This window comes from Olea europaea, chromosome 3 (assembly GCF_002742605.1).
Source record: "Olea europaea var. sylvestris chromosome 3, O_europaea_v1, whole genome shotgun sequence".
NCBI classification, from domain to species: Eukaryota; Viridiplantae; Streptophyta; class Magnoliopsida; order Lamiales; family Oleaceae; genus Olea; species Olea europaea.
Window position 1 is genome coordinate 11,291,935 of NC_036239.1, and position 15,405 is coordinate 11,307,339.

Below are 15,405 nucleotides of genomic sequence, written 5' to 3' on the forward strand. Positions count from 1 at the left end.
GAGTTGTATAGAGAGACGCTTGAAAGACCCCTTGATCACGCAATCCAAGAATTAAATCCGGTTGTTTGAATGCCACAAGTTAACACTTGATAAGTTCGAAATTTTTCAATGAAGAACGATGAAGAAAGACAATACGCCTCACTTTTAATTCAATATCAAATATGTCAATTTAACAATTGAATGGAAACTCCTATTTATACTAAACCTAAAAACTAGGTAAAAACCGTGTAAAAGTCGAGCATAATCCCCAAAATATGGAAAAGAATCAAAATCTAACAAAATATGAAAAATTGTCAAAACTGGAAAATTCGCCAAATTTTTGGCTTGTGCGGCCGCATAGTGTATTTCCATGTGGTCGCATGGTTCAACAAGAAATGCCATCTTGATTTTCGGTATGCCACCGTGCGGTCGCATGGTTTTCTGCCTGTGCGGCCGCACAGGCTTGTTTTCAGCCTCCGATTTCGTCGCTTGATAACAAATTGATCCAAGTTGATTCGACCTTCGACCCGAACATAAAAGTTGCTCCATTTTGAGCCCCGAACATGGTTCCATCAATGGTTTCTTGAACGAGTAATCCCATTGCTTGTTTCACTTGCTTTGTCCTTGATCGTGTCATTGGTCCTCCATCGATTATCAACGGATCTCACTCGCCTTCGTCAGGGTCGACTCCTGGATCATATCGTCCCCTCCCTCTTCAAAAGGATTCGTCCTCGAATCTGAACCTGCATCAAACAGAGAGAGATCAAATACATTAAAAGTAGTCGAAATATTGTACTCACCTGTAAGGTCCAACTTGTAAGCATTGTCGTTTATCTTTTCAATCACTTGAAATGGACCATCGCCCCTCGATTGCGACTTGGACTTCCTTTGCTCCGGAAACCGCTCTTTCCTAAGGTGCACCCAAACCCAATCTCCTAGCTCGAATGTCACGCGCTTCCTACCTTTGTTCGCCTGCGATGCAACCAACTTACTTTTGTTTTCAATTTGCGCTTTTACCTTTTCATGGAGTGACTTAACCAATTCCGCCTTAACCAATTCCGCCTTCTTTTTGCCATCTAAACTACCACGTTCATTCACTGGTAAAGGAATTAAATCCAAAGGAGTTAGTAGATTAAAACCATATACAATTTCAAATGGAGAATATGTCGTAGTAGAGTGAACAGTTCGATTGTATGCAAATTCAACAAATGGTAGACACTCCTCTCAACTCTTCAAATTTTTATTGATTACTATGCGTAATAATTGTGTCATTGTCCTATTCACTACCTCAGTTTGCCCAACTGTTTGTGGATGAAAAGTTGTGGAAAATAGTAACTTAGTGCCTAACTTACCCCACAAAACTCTCCAAAAGTGACTCAAAAATTTGACATCCGGATCCGACACTATGCTTCTAGGAACCCCATGTAAACGCACAATATCTCTAAAGAATAAGTCAGCAATATTCGTGGCATCGTCAGTTTTGTGACATGGTATAAAATGTGCCATTTTGCTGAGCCTATCTACAACCACAAAAATAGAATCCTGGCCTCTCTTAGTCTTAGGTAAACCCAAAATAAAGTCCATCGAGATATCAACCTAAGGCTCACTAGGTGTAGGTAAAGGTGTGTACAAACCTTGTGGTAAAACCTTGATTTAGCCTTTTTACAATCTATGCATCGACTAGAAATTCGCTCAACATCACTTTTCATCTTAGGCCAATAAAAATGCTCCTTAAATACATCTAAAATCTTTTAAACCCCAAAGTGTTCCATCAATCCACCACTATGTGCCTCCCTTACTAACAACTCCCGAATAGAACAATTAGGAACACATAACCTATTTTCTCGAAATAAATACCCCTCATACCTAAAGAACCTATCAACCGCCCCTTTTATGCATGACAAATAAATATCCAAAAATTCAACATTTTTTTCACACAATTCCTTAATATGTTCAAACCCAAGTAACTTAGAATCAATAATAGTTAGCAATATGTACCTTCGTGACAACGCATCCGCCACCACATTTCCTTATCTTGTTTATACCGAATGACGTATGGAAAGGTCTCAATGAATTCCATCCATCGTGCATGCCTCTTGTTCAATTTACCTTGTCCCCGCAAGTGCTATAGTGACTCATGATCGGAGTGTATTACAAACTTCTTCGGCCATAGATAATGTTGCCAAGTCTCCCAAAGCTCGAACAAGTGCATAAAATTCTTTATCATATGTAGGATAATTTAAAGCAGCTCCACTCAATTTCTCGCTAAAGTATGCAATGGGCCTCCGATCCTGCATTAAAACTGCTCCAATCCCTATTCCTGATGCATCACACTCAATCTCGAATGTTTTATCAAAGTTAGGTAATGTCAAAACAGATGCTTCACACAATCTACCTTTAATAGTATTAAATGCAAGTTTCTATTCATCACCCCAATGAAAACCTACACTCTTTTTAACTACTTCCATGAGTGGTGCAGTGATAGTGCTAAAATTCTTCACAAATCGCCTATAAAAACTAGCCAAACCATGAAAACTCCTAACTTCCGTTATGCTTTTAGGTGTCGGCCAATCTCTAATAGCTTTTATCTTTTCATCGTCTACTTCTACCCAATTAGCACTAACCACAAAACCAAGAAAAATAACTCTATCCATACAAAACGTGCATTTCTTAAGATTGGCATAGAGTTGTTGTTTCCTTAAAACAATTAGCACACATTTTAAATGTTCCAAATGCTCTCCTAGGTTTTTTCTATAGATTAAGATGTCGTCAAAATAAACCACAACAAATTTTCCTATAAAAGCACGTAAAACATGATTCATTAAACGCATAAAAGTGCTAGGTACATTAGTGAGTCCAAATGCCATAACCAACCATTCATATAAACCATATTTAGTTTTAAAAGCCGTTTTCCATTCATCACCCTCCCGCATACGAATTTGATGATACCCGCTTTTTAAATCAATTTTAGAAAATATGCAAGCACCATATAATTCATCAAGCATGTCATCTAACCTAGGTATAGGGTGACGATACTTTACCGTTATGTTGTTGATAGCCCTACAATCCACGCACATTCGTCATGTTCCATCCTTTTTTGGTACAAGCAAAACCGGTACCGCACAAGGACTCATGCTTTCCCTCACGTATCCTTCGCTCATCAACTCCTCCACTTGCCTTTGAAGCTCCTTAGTCTCCTCGGGATTACTTCGATAAGCTGGTCAATTTTGAATGACAGCTCCGGGTATGAAGTCAATTTGATGTTCAATGCCTCGAATAAGCGGCAATCCACTTGGTGCATCTTTCGAAAATACATCATCGAATTCCTACAACAAGGACTTAGCCAAACTAGGGAGGGGTGGGTTAGTTTCCTCAAAATTGAGGAGTGATTCCTTATAAACGAACAAGATCGTCTATTTTGTCTCAACTACCGCCCACCTCAAATCACTCTCTTTTGCAAAGAAATTCGCTCGTGTTTTCTCTCTTCTCTCGAGACACTCTCTTTCTTTTCTCTCTTGTGATTGCTCTCTCTTTTTCTCTCTAATGGCTACCTCAACATTTTCTCTCTTTTTCTCCAACTCACTATTTGCTCTCATTTTTTCTAACTCTTTTGCCCTCATCTCTTCCTCACTTCTCAATTTTAATTGGTCCTCATAGACTTGGTCGGTGTTAATGGCACAAGAGTAATGGTCTTTCCATCCTTAATGAAACTATATCGATTTTTGTACCCATCATGCATAGCCTTCCTATCGTATTGTCATGGTCGCCTCAATAAAATATGTCCCGCTTGCGTTGGTACCACATCACAAACTAACTCATCCTTATAACTCCCAATCGACAAATTAAGTAACACCCTTCGATTCACCCTCACCTCGCCACTCTCATTCAACCATTGCAATTTATAAGGTCTCGGGTGTCTCAACAATGTTAAACCCAATTTTTCTACAAGAGATACGCTAGCTACATTAGTGCAACTACCACCATCAATTATAACACTACATACCATATTGTTGACGTGGCATCGAGTGTGGAAAATGTTTTCCCGTTGCAACTCCAAGTCATCCGCTTTGACGTGAGTAGTGAGAGCTCACCTTGTGACTAGTAGATTCCCAACCGGCCCTTCAACTTTTTCTTCTTCACTAACACCCTCCAACACTGGCATGTCATCAAACTCGCCATCACTATCGCTCACAATCTCTCCATTATCCCGCAACTCTATCACCCATTTGTTTGGGCATTGAGAAGCAATATGCCCCATTCCCAAACACCTAAAACATTTGATGTCCCGATTACACAAAGGTTGTGCTTCCGGTTTTGATATTGGTTTGCTTGCATTTTCATCCTTGCCCTTTTTCCAATCATTTTTACCTCTAGGTGCAGCCCCGTTTTTATTGTTGTCATCCCACTTCGATTTCCATGTTGGATTAGGAGTCGAAGTACCTAACGGTTGCCTAGACATCCCCTTCCTCTTCAATTGCCTCTCAACCTTCATTGCCACATGTAACATGTCCTCGATTTCCACATAATGTTGCAACTCTACAACGTTTGCAATATCCCGATTTAACCCATTCTAGAACCGTGCCACGGTAGCTTCCCAATCTTCCTCCACATTAGCCCGAATCATAAGAATTTCCATCTCCTTGAGATAATCCTCTACGCTTTTCAATCCTTGATACAAATCTTGCAATTTTTGATGGATTTCCCTATAATAGTGACTCAGAACAAACCTCCTCCTCATCAACATCTTCAACTCATCCCAAATGCTATTTGGCCTTTCTCGACCCCTACGCCATGATGTAAGTACTTGATCCCACCAAGATATCGCGTAATCCACGAATTCAAGCACCGCCAATTTTACCTTTTTCTCCTCCGAATAATTATAGCACTCAAAAATCATCTCAACCTTCCTTTCCCAATCTAAATATGCTTCCTGATTGCTTCTCCCCTTAAATTACGGAATAGTCATTTTAATACTCCCCAAATTTTCATCTACTTCATCTCCCAAGTTATTTCTACCCCGTCTTTCCATCCTATCGCCCCTATGCCTCGCTCGACCTATATCAATGTCATTTACATCAAATTCATCCTCATCACTACGATACTCATCCCGCCTTCCTCTCCTAGATTCATGCCTACCTGGCCCCATAGCATTAGACATCTCCACTTGTCCCCGGCTAAGATTAGCAATTGTAGTACCCATTTGTGCCATCCATTCCCCTTGCCTATCCACCTTCTCCCTAACATCACCAAGTATCCTTTCAAACCTTCTTATCATGTCCTCCGATTCATTGTTGTCATCGCCATTTCGGCTTAAATTAGAACCTTCTTTTTTCGACATCATATCACACAATTCATATGCCTCACAAATATATCACTTGAAAACACTCAATATGGCTTTTTCCCTCTATTAAACTCACCACTCGGCCTCTTGCCACTCAAAGTCTCCCTCCAAGAACTTCAAAGAACCAAGTGAACTAAATCAAGTGCTTTACTGGAATTCAACAAACTGAATAATAACCCAGAACCACGAAACTCAAGGAATTGAATTAGATGGAATAGATGATTGTTTTTTACAAGAATATGTGAATAGACTCAATAGTAAAGTGAAGAATTGACACAATGAAATAGCTAAAATCTCACAATTCGAGAGTTGTTTTGTGTTGGTAGTAAAAACAAGAAATAATAATATCAATTCTTTTTTGGTGTAGTGTACGGATGAACAGTAATAGTATGATGAACAGTAATTTTTTTTTACTTTTTTTTTTTGGGACCTTTTGTAAGGAAATACGACTAAACTACCAACAACTCAATGAATTGAAATTGACGATAATTTAACAACACAAGAATGACTCAGACATGAGGAACGACAATAGAAATTGTGAAAAATGAAGAAAACAAGAAAGGACTTAACAAGTAACGAAAAGATATAACCTTCAATTAATTTGGAGCCTTGCTCTGATACCAACTGATGCGAACCTCGTAGCAACATTGACTACGAAACCCACAACGAGATTGACGAACCTAAGAAAGTCAAATTAATCCAAGAGTTTAGGATTAACCCAAAAGAAAGTCAAACAAAAAAAATCCAACAAGAACGACGCTTGAAAGACCCCTTGATCAGGCAATCCAAGAATTAAATCCGGTTGTTTGAATGCCACAAGTTAACACTTGATAAGTTCGAAGTTGTTCAATGAAAAACGATGAAGAAAGACAATACGCCTCACTTTTAGTTCATTATCAAATATGTCAAAGGTTTTTAACAATTGAATGGAAACTCCTATTTATACTAAACCTAAAAACTAGGTAAAAATCGTGCAAAAGTTGAGCATAATCCCCAAAATATGGAAAAGAATCAAAATCTAACAAACTATGGAAAATTGCCAAAATTGGAAAATTTGCCAAATGTTTGGCTTGTGCGGCCGCATGGTGTATTTCCATGTGGTCGCATGGTTCAACAAGAAATGTCATCTTGATTTTCGGTATGCCACCGTGCGGCCGCATGGGTTTTGCTTGTGCGGCCGCATAGGCTTATTTTCAGCCTTCGGTTTCGTCGCTTGATAACAAATTGATCCAAGTTGATTTGACCTTCAACCCGAACATAAAAGTTGCTTCATTTTGAGTCCCGAACATGGTTCCATCAATGGTTTCTTGAACATGCAATCCCATCGCTTGTTTCACTTGCTTTGTCTTTGATCGCGTCATTCGTCCTCCGTCGATTATCAACGAATCTCGTCTCGCACGCGCCTTCACCGGGCTCGACTCTTGGATCATATCAGGTTAAGAATGCAATTAAGTATGATAAGAACACCTTAACATCTGAAATTTTCATAGACTCACTTAGAAGTAAGAAGATGGAGATTAAGGCTAAAAAAAGGATAAGAGGAGTGGTGAGTTACATATGATGAGGAGTAGGATAAAAATTAAGCAAATTAATTTGTATAGAAATTAAGACGGTAGTGATTCGAGTAGTGACTTGAGTGATGAGGATAGTAAAAAGAAGGCAAAGGAGGGACAAGTCTAGTAGTAGACGGTGTTACAGTTGTGGTAAGTCTGAGCACTTTATTAGAGACTGTCCCAAGAAGGAGAATAAGCAGAAGGGTAAGATGAGATGTGAGGCGAATTTGGCTATAGGGTCGAGTGATGACCTTAACGAGGTTTTATTGAGAGTAAACATAGTTACTGCATGTGCATCTGTATGTAATCCTTTCTGTATGTGTGTGACTGCCTAATTCTATTGCATGATTTTATGCTACATTTCAATGTATTTGATATGAGCATTTGCACGAATTTGAGACAATATGATTACTTGGTGTAATTGCTTGCGTGCATAGTGAGTTAGGATATATTAGCAGTGTGTTGGATGTCTTTTGGTGAGGTGAAGTTTAGATGCCTAGAAGTACAAGGTAGTTTTATCGAGGATGTAGAGTGTGATATTTGGAACATGATTAAATGTCTAGATGTAAAGAGACCCGGATCAGGTGGAGTGTGAGAGAGACACTTTTATCACTTCTATTAGATTGAGACCCATTATTTACATAGGTTGGGAGAAGTAATGTGGAGATAGAGAATTATCCCGTGAACTTAGAATCTATTATGACTTATCAGTTAGACATGAGTTGAGTGATCAGTCTAGTGAGCATGGTGGGCAATGAGAAGAGATATGTGTTCTCGAGGTGTGACCAACACGGAATGGGATAAGATAACTGTATTGAGATCTTTTAGTGGGTCATTTATGCATTTGCTACATATGTGTTTGACTGTGTACTTAATTGACTTGGTGTTAATCTATGGTTCTATGTGAACGTGTTTCTAAAAAGATCTACGTATGTTATCCTATAATATATCATCATTGCATATGTATTTGCTCTTGATTGTTTACTGTTGAATATTTGCTTCTACTTCGATATTTTTTACCTTAGCCCCGGTGAGTACATGGAGCATGTATGGTATGTGTTTTAGGTTGGAAACACGAGGTAAGGTCTGTGATCCAATTTTATTGACTATCTTGATTATGCAAGTACTAACTATGTGTTTTGATTGCTTGTAGATTTATTGGGCATCAAGCTGAAGATTTGTTGGGTTTTTGATACCCAATAAATCCTATGCTATGATATTAACATAGGATATTATATTTTATAGGCATAGACAACAACCAAGTCCATGAGCTCTACCTGATCCAATTGTATTCTTTCTTGGATGACTTTTTGGCCCGTTTACCTTTCTTAATGGTCCAATTAAAAAGCCTAACCTTAGCATATTTATATGAAATAAACCCTAGCCACTTTCTAGTATGATTTGTGTGATTTTGTGAGAAAAGAAGGAGGAACTCGGCTATCCTATTTGGAGTGCCAAAAATGGTCTCTTTTGGTGTCCAAAACGATTGGTTACTTTGTGTAATTTGTAGTTCCTTCATAGCTTACCTTTGTGGCTACAAATCATCACCATTTTTTGTTCTTTGTGGGTAAGATTGAATAGCAACTGAGGTGAATATATTGACTGTGAATTGGAGTCGATTGTTTTAGTTGTTGGTAGAGAAAGGTACGTTGGACCGATCTGCAAAAACACCTATTTGAAGATCCTTGAATAGAGCTTCAGCAACAATAAGATTAAAAAATGAGATATAATATCCAAATTAACATTGTCCTTAACATCCCCTTACGAGATGGAGGGTTGTTGAACTCCAATATTGAACCGAATATTAGCTAAGCTAGCACTGTAGAGTGATTTGGTGAGTGCATCAGTAGTTTGATCAGTAGAGGAGAACTAGATTGGTACAAAGATAAATGTCACCAGTATTATCACAAAAAACTCGGGGTAGCTCAGGATATGTAATATTAAGTTCGCACTATAATAAGCATATCCAAGGGGTCTTATCTGTCATAGAGGTAATGGACTAATACTCTGCTTCAGTAGAGGATTTGGTAATAAACTTCTGTTTTTGAGAACTCTAGGAAATTGTATTGGTACCTAGTAAAACAATATAGGCATTGGTAGAAGAACAATCATCATTGTTACCTACACAATCAACATCAGAAAAGAAATGAAGAGTAAGTAGGCTGGCGATATAGGAAAGACCATATGTGATAGTGGCGAAGAGGTCAAATGTTTAACAATAGTCTAACGACAGTTGTGGAATGGTGCATGAATCAAGATAACTTACCAACAGTGTAAGCAATATTAGGCCTGGTAAGGGAGAGATAATGTAGTCCATCAACAATGAACGAAACTTTATGGGATCAGATAAAGATGTCCATCAAGTGGGGTCAGAACTTGGCTTGGAGACATTGTGGAGGAGACATGTTTTGCATAAGTCATTTTTGTATAGGTAAGGAGATCCAGAATACAATTATACTAAGTGAAGAACAAGCCTTCAGAACAAGGAATGCTCTATACTCCCATAAAGTATAAAAGAGAGCTTAATTCTTTGATAGAGAATTTATTGGCTATTCAGTTACAATACTCCCTAGGAAGGTATCATTATTGCCTCTGATAATCACATAACTGAAATAGGCCAATAGATAAATAGTGAATCCAGACATTATAAGGGAATAATGAAGTGTCAGCCACAGAGTTGGTAAAGCTAGCTGAGAGTAAATATTATTGAAGTTCATGATACCATGCCTGAGGGACCTATTTGAGGCCACAGAGTGCTTTCCGTATGTGACAAATACGATTGGGACATTGATAATCAACAAAGCCAAGAGGTTGTTGCATGTAAGATTCTTTGACTAGAGTGTCATGGAGAAAGGCATTATTCACATCAAGTTACCTTAGAGACCAATGAAAAGAGAGTGCAAGACTTAGGACAATATAAATAGTTGTGAGTTTAATAATGGGATTGAACATCTCATTAAAGTCAATTCCTGGATGTTGATGAAATATTTTGGCTACTAAATAAACTTTGTAGCAATCAATAGAACCACCAGGTTTACATTTGATGTGGTAAATCTATTTACATCCCAATATGTTGAAAAAGTTGTTAGGGGGAACAAGGTCCCATGTCCCATTTGTTGAGCAATTTCACTTATTACAATAATAAATTTATGAAGCCAAGCAATTAACTATGGTGATCAAATATGTAAGTAAATAATCCAAAAATAATCAAGAGAACACAATACCAAAGTTTTACTTGGAAAAAACCCTCCAGTGTAGATAGAAAAAACCACGAGGTAACTCTAGCCAAAATTCAGTATAATAAAAAATATAGATTACAATATTCAAGTTTATACCCCAAAACTTGAATTCTCGACAAATTGGAAATAACACAATAATTAATCTTTAAGACATCAATTTATTTCACCACAAATCACCAGTTTGATTAAACTTGTGAGAACCCTCTTTGAATGGAACACCTATGAAGTACCTAAAATACATCTTAGAGAAAATCTCAATTTGTATTATATAGAGAAGAAAAACTTGTGTGAATCCACCCCCAAAAGATTGAAAGAAAACTTCCTTTCCAATTATTTTTTTCTTCCAGCAGCTTAGTTTTCTTCTCTTTTTTCCCATCCAAAGTCTCTTTTATATTTGCTATGTAGCAGCCACAGATTTTTGAAGATCTCATTTCAAGCAGCCACGATTTATGTGATCTATATATGTATGTTGCCACTATTTTTTTTTACCTAAATTAAAAGTAAAGAGGATTGGGCTTTCTTTTCTTCACGGGCTAGACAAGCCCGTCTAACAATCTCCTCCTCCAACCCACTGAGGAAAGAGATTATCATCTAACAGATTAGTTAGAGTCCATGCCGGCCAGTCCAGCACAAAGCTCAAGTTTTTTTTTATGAAAATCTTCGTCATCATATCAGCTGGATTCTTCTCTGTATGAATTTTCTTAAACAATATCAATTGTTTTGCCACTACTTGTCGTAGCCAATATATCTCACATCAATATACTTCATCCGAGAATGATAATTAGTATTCTTGCTCAAGTTTAATGCACTCTAACTGTCACAATTAACTACATACACATCTTGCTTCAAATCCAAATCTTGGAGAAACTGTTTCATCCAAAGCATTTCTTTCACTGCTTCAGTTGCTACAATATACTCAGCCCAGTTGCAGATAAGGCAACACACTTGTAGTTTTGACTGCCACGAGACAGCTTTCTCTTCAAATGTGATCAAATATCCTGAAGTTGATTTCTACCATCAAGATCACCAGCCATATTTGCATCTGTAAATCCCTCCAAAATTGGTTTTGAACCTCCAAGTTTCAAGCACATCTTTGAAGTAACTCTCAAGTAACTAAAGATCCATTTCACTACTTTCCAATGATCTTTATCAGGATTAACAAGAATCCGACTGACTACCCTAACTGTATGAGCAATGTCTGACCGTGTACAAACCATGACATACATCAAACTCCCAATCGCAGAGAAGTAAGAAACCTTCGCCATTCTTTCTTTATCTCCCTTCTTAGAAGGACAAGTCACCTTACTCATTTTAAAGTGACTACTGAGTGGTGTTCCAACTGGTTTAGCATTCTTTATGTTAAACTTTTCTAGTACTCTTTCTACATATTTCTCCTATGATAACTGTTCACGAAATTATTTCTTTCGATTTAAAACTACCGCAAGTGTATGGTTCGTTAACAAGTAATAAAGTGGAATATTAATTTTCGAATATTATCTCACAGAGATCTAGTAGTTTAATTTTATCTACCTTAGCCTTAACTGAAATGAATTTTTCAAATTGACTTTAACCTAAGAAAAACCCTAATTTAGTGGAAGTCCTAATTTATGAAAATCCTAATTTCGCTAAAATGATTTTGAAATGAATTGATTATGCAAAATGATGTGTCTAAATGAAATTAATTGCAATGTGATTATTGGAACGCAAAATTGATTGTATTCAATGAAATTGGAAAGCATTAAGATCACGAATTCCTATGTAATAGTCACTTAAAACCCTAATTTCACAACCTAACAACACAAATTGATTATTGATGAATCAATGCTCCTAAGTCTATCCAACATACTCTCTTGAGAAATATTAAACCTGTTCTTATATACCACCAGCCTATATCTCTATAAAGAATGCATATACATAAGAATGCATGTAGTTTTATGAGCAATTAATGATTCACGCAAAGCATAGATGTATATTTCTATCCCCTATCGGATCCTACGATAATTTATACCTTATCAAATCTATTTCCCTTCTCTGGAATGTAAGAAATAAATTACTATACATCACATAATTGCATGTACTCAATCATGGATGAAATTAATGTATATAAATCATTTAAATAATCAAATATGTGTTTAATTGTCAAATTGCAAAAAACTAAAATCTAAAGATCATATTACATAGTTCATCGATCTCCTAGTACAAGAAAACTTAGCTTAACACGAAAAAACTAAAGGAATACATAAATTCTTGAAGATAAAATATCACTAGATTATAAATACGCATGAAATCTTGATAATCTTCGTGAAATTCTTCATTAATCTCCCTCAAATTAATCTCCAAGATGTGTTTTGTTCTTCTCCAGTGCGTTCTAACACTAAATCTGACAAGTCTAGATTTTTATATCGAGTCAAGATCGGATTCAAAAAGAGTTTTGGCATAAACAGAAAACTACTGAGACGTGTTACATTTTTGTACCATGTGACCGTGCCGCATGGTAACAACACCATGCGACCGCAAGGTTAGCAAAAACTTCCACGTTGTAGCGTTTTAGTCTCCAAACTCAATCTTCTTATTTCTTGGCCTCCTTCCTTCGTCCATCTCGTTCCATCATCTAGCAATGATTTCAAATTGATGCTTAGCTTAGTCAATTACTCAATTAGCCTTTTGGTTCAACTTTTTGGGTGTTTTCACTTTGGTCCCTGAACTTTCTCTCTGCCTTTTTAGGTCTTTTTCGCTCCGTTTTCCCGTGAATTGGACCATGTCCATCTATATAACCTACAATACAAGAATTAAACAAATTTAAGCAGCGATTCCTACACTTTTTCCATAATTAAGTCATGTTTGTGAGTTAAATAAGTATGTAGAAAAAACACATACCAATAACCATAACTTTCTGGCTTTCCTATCACGATGAATATGCATCCCCAAAATTTCTCTTGCTAGTCCAAGATCCTTTATATCAAATGACTCGAACAAATCTACCTTCAAACTTCGAATCAACAACACATCTTATCTGATTATCAACATATCATCTACATATAGCAAAATGATGATGAAGTTACCACCATGAAATTCTATGACATAAACACAATGATCTACATCTGTCTTGGAATAATCATTACCCACCATAAAGCAATCAAACTTGTTATACCACTATCTTGGAGCCTGTTTCAACCCATACAAACTCTTTTTTAACCTATAAATCATATGTTATTTTCCTCTTACTTCAAATCCCTCTGGCTGAACCATGTAGATTTCTTCCTCCAATCACCATGGAGAAAGGCAGTCTTAACATCTAACTGCTCAAGCTCAAGATCCAAACTAGCTATTAAACCTAATACCACTCGAATGGACATCATTTTGATAATAGGAGAAAATATCTCATCACAGTCAATCATTTTCTTTTGATCGAAATCTTTTACCAACATTCGAGCTTTATACTTCACTAGCTTTTTACCATCTTTCTTCAAATTGAATACCCATTTATTTTTCAATGCCTTTTTACCTTTAGGAAGCTTTGCTAGCTCATAAGTGTTATTTTTCTGCAAAGAATTCATCTCTTTCTGCATAGCCTTCACCCAGTTCTATCTATCATTATGAGATTTTACCTCCCAAAAACATTCTCTCCTCCTCATCAGTTACCAATACATGATCTAATCTTGGATACTTGGTTGATGGACGATGTTCCCTGTTAGATCTTCTGATTAGAGGTTCTGATGTAGTAGGTCGCTCTCCCTGCTCAACATCCTCTAAATCATCCTCATTAACCCCCGCTGGCTCATCAGCATAATTGTCAATGTGCGTCTCTATTCCATGAATGGCACTGTCTGGAGGCAAAGAGACTGGTTAAGGTCGGTAACACCCTCAATAACACGTCTTTAATTCCTAGATTTTTCAAGATATGCCAGCTTTTGATTTTCATGAAAGATCACATCTCTACTTTTGATTATTTTCTTCTTTTCTGGATTCCGTAATCTATAGCCAAACTTTCCATCTTCGTAGCCAACAAAAATGCAAGGACTACCTTTATAATCTAGCTTCAACTGTTGTTCCTTAGCCACATGTGCAAATGCTTTGTACACAAAAACCATCAAGTGAAAATAAGAAACATATTTTCTTGTCCACAATTTTTGTTGGAATCTCAAAATTCGAAGCTGTTGGAGACCGATTGATTAGGCAGCATGTTATTTGAATTGCTTAACCCCGGAATGACTTAGGTCATGCTTTCGACCTTTTCTACAATGGTACGGTTCATTCTCTGTGCAATACCATTATGCTGTAGGGTACCAGGAACTGTCTTCTCATGTCTAATACCATGTTCTGAGCAGTAATCTTCAAATACTTTAGATGTGTATTTCCCTCCATTGTCAGTTCGGAGACACTTCAAACCCTTTCCACTTTTTCGTTCCACTATGGCATGAAACGTCTTGAAGTATTGGAAAACCTGATCTTTTGATCTCGAAAAGAACACCCACAACTTTCCTGAAGCATCATCAATAAAAATAAGAAAATACTTATTACCATATAAGGACTTTACCTCAATGGGACCACAAACATCAGAATAAATCAAATCCAAAATATTAGATTTTCTACTAGAGGATTTTTGAAAGGAAACTCCATGCTGTTTATAAAGTAAACAATAATCACATGAATTTAATGATGCACCTTTGGTAAATGGAATGAGGGACTTCTTTGCTAAAATCTGTAATACTTTCTCGCTCATGTGAGTTAATCGCTTGTGCCACAAATCTGGTGAAGAATCACTTTTAGTTGCATTCACCGCTTCACTATACACCTATATCTGTATCTTGTAAAGTGTGCAACAAACCTTTTCTTTGGCAAATACCATCGACCCTTTTGTTAGTTTCCATCTTTCTCTACCAAAATAACTATCATACCGTCCATCATCAAATGCATGAATAGATTACAAATTCAGGAGCACGTCTGGAATATATCACACATTTTTCAGTGTCAAGCTGCATCCAATATTTGTTTGAAGACAAGTATCACCAATTCCTATGATCCTGACAAAACTGTCGTTACCCATCTTCACTCTGTCAAAGTTGCCTGATTTGTATGAAGTAAAGAATTCTTATCTCGGAGTAATATGGTAAGAAGCCCCCGAGTCAACAACCCACTCAATAAATGAATTTGTAACATGATAATACTATTCATCTTCAGCGAAAAAAACTACTGCTACTACTTCATCTGAAGCGCTTGTGGCAGTATTCTGATTAGTCTTCTTCTGATTTTTCTCCTTTTTCAATTTATTTTCCAAGCCATGTAATGTTTC

The 15,405-nt window shown here is 36.9% G+C and overlaps 1 pseudogene; it reads right to left on the reverse strand.

The window, feature by feature from the left end:
* Nucleotides 1-1,688: 1,688 nt before the first annotated feature.
* On the reverse strand, nt 1,689-11,422 carry LOC111378429 (annotated as a pseudogene).
* Nucleotides 11,423-15,405: the final 3,983 nt, after the last annotated feature.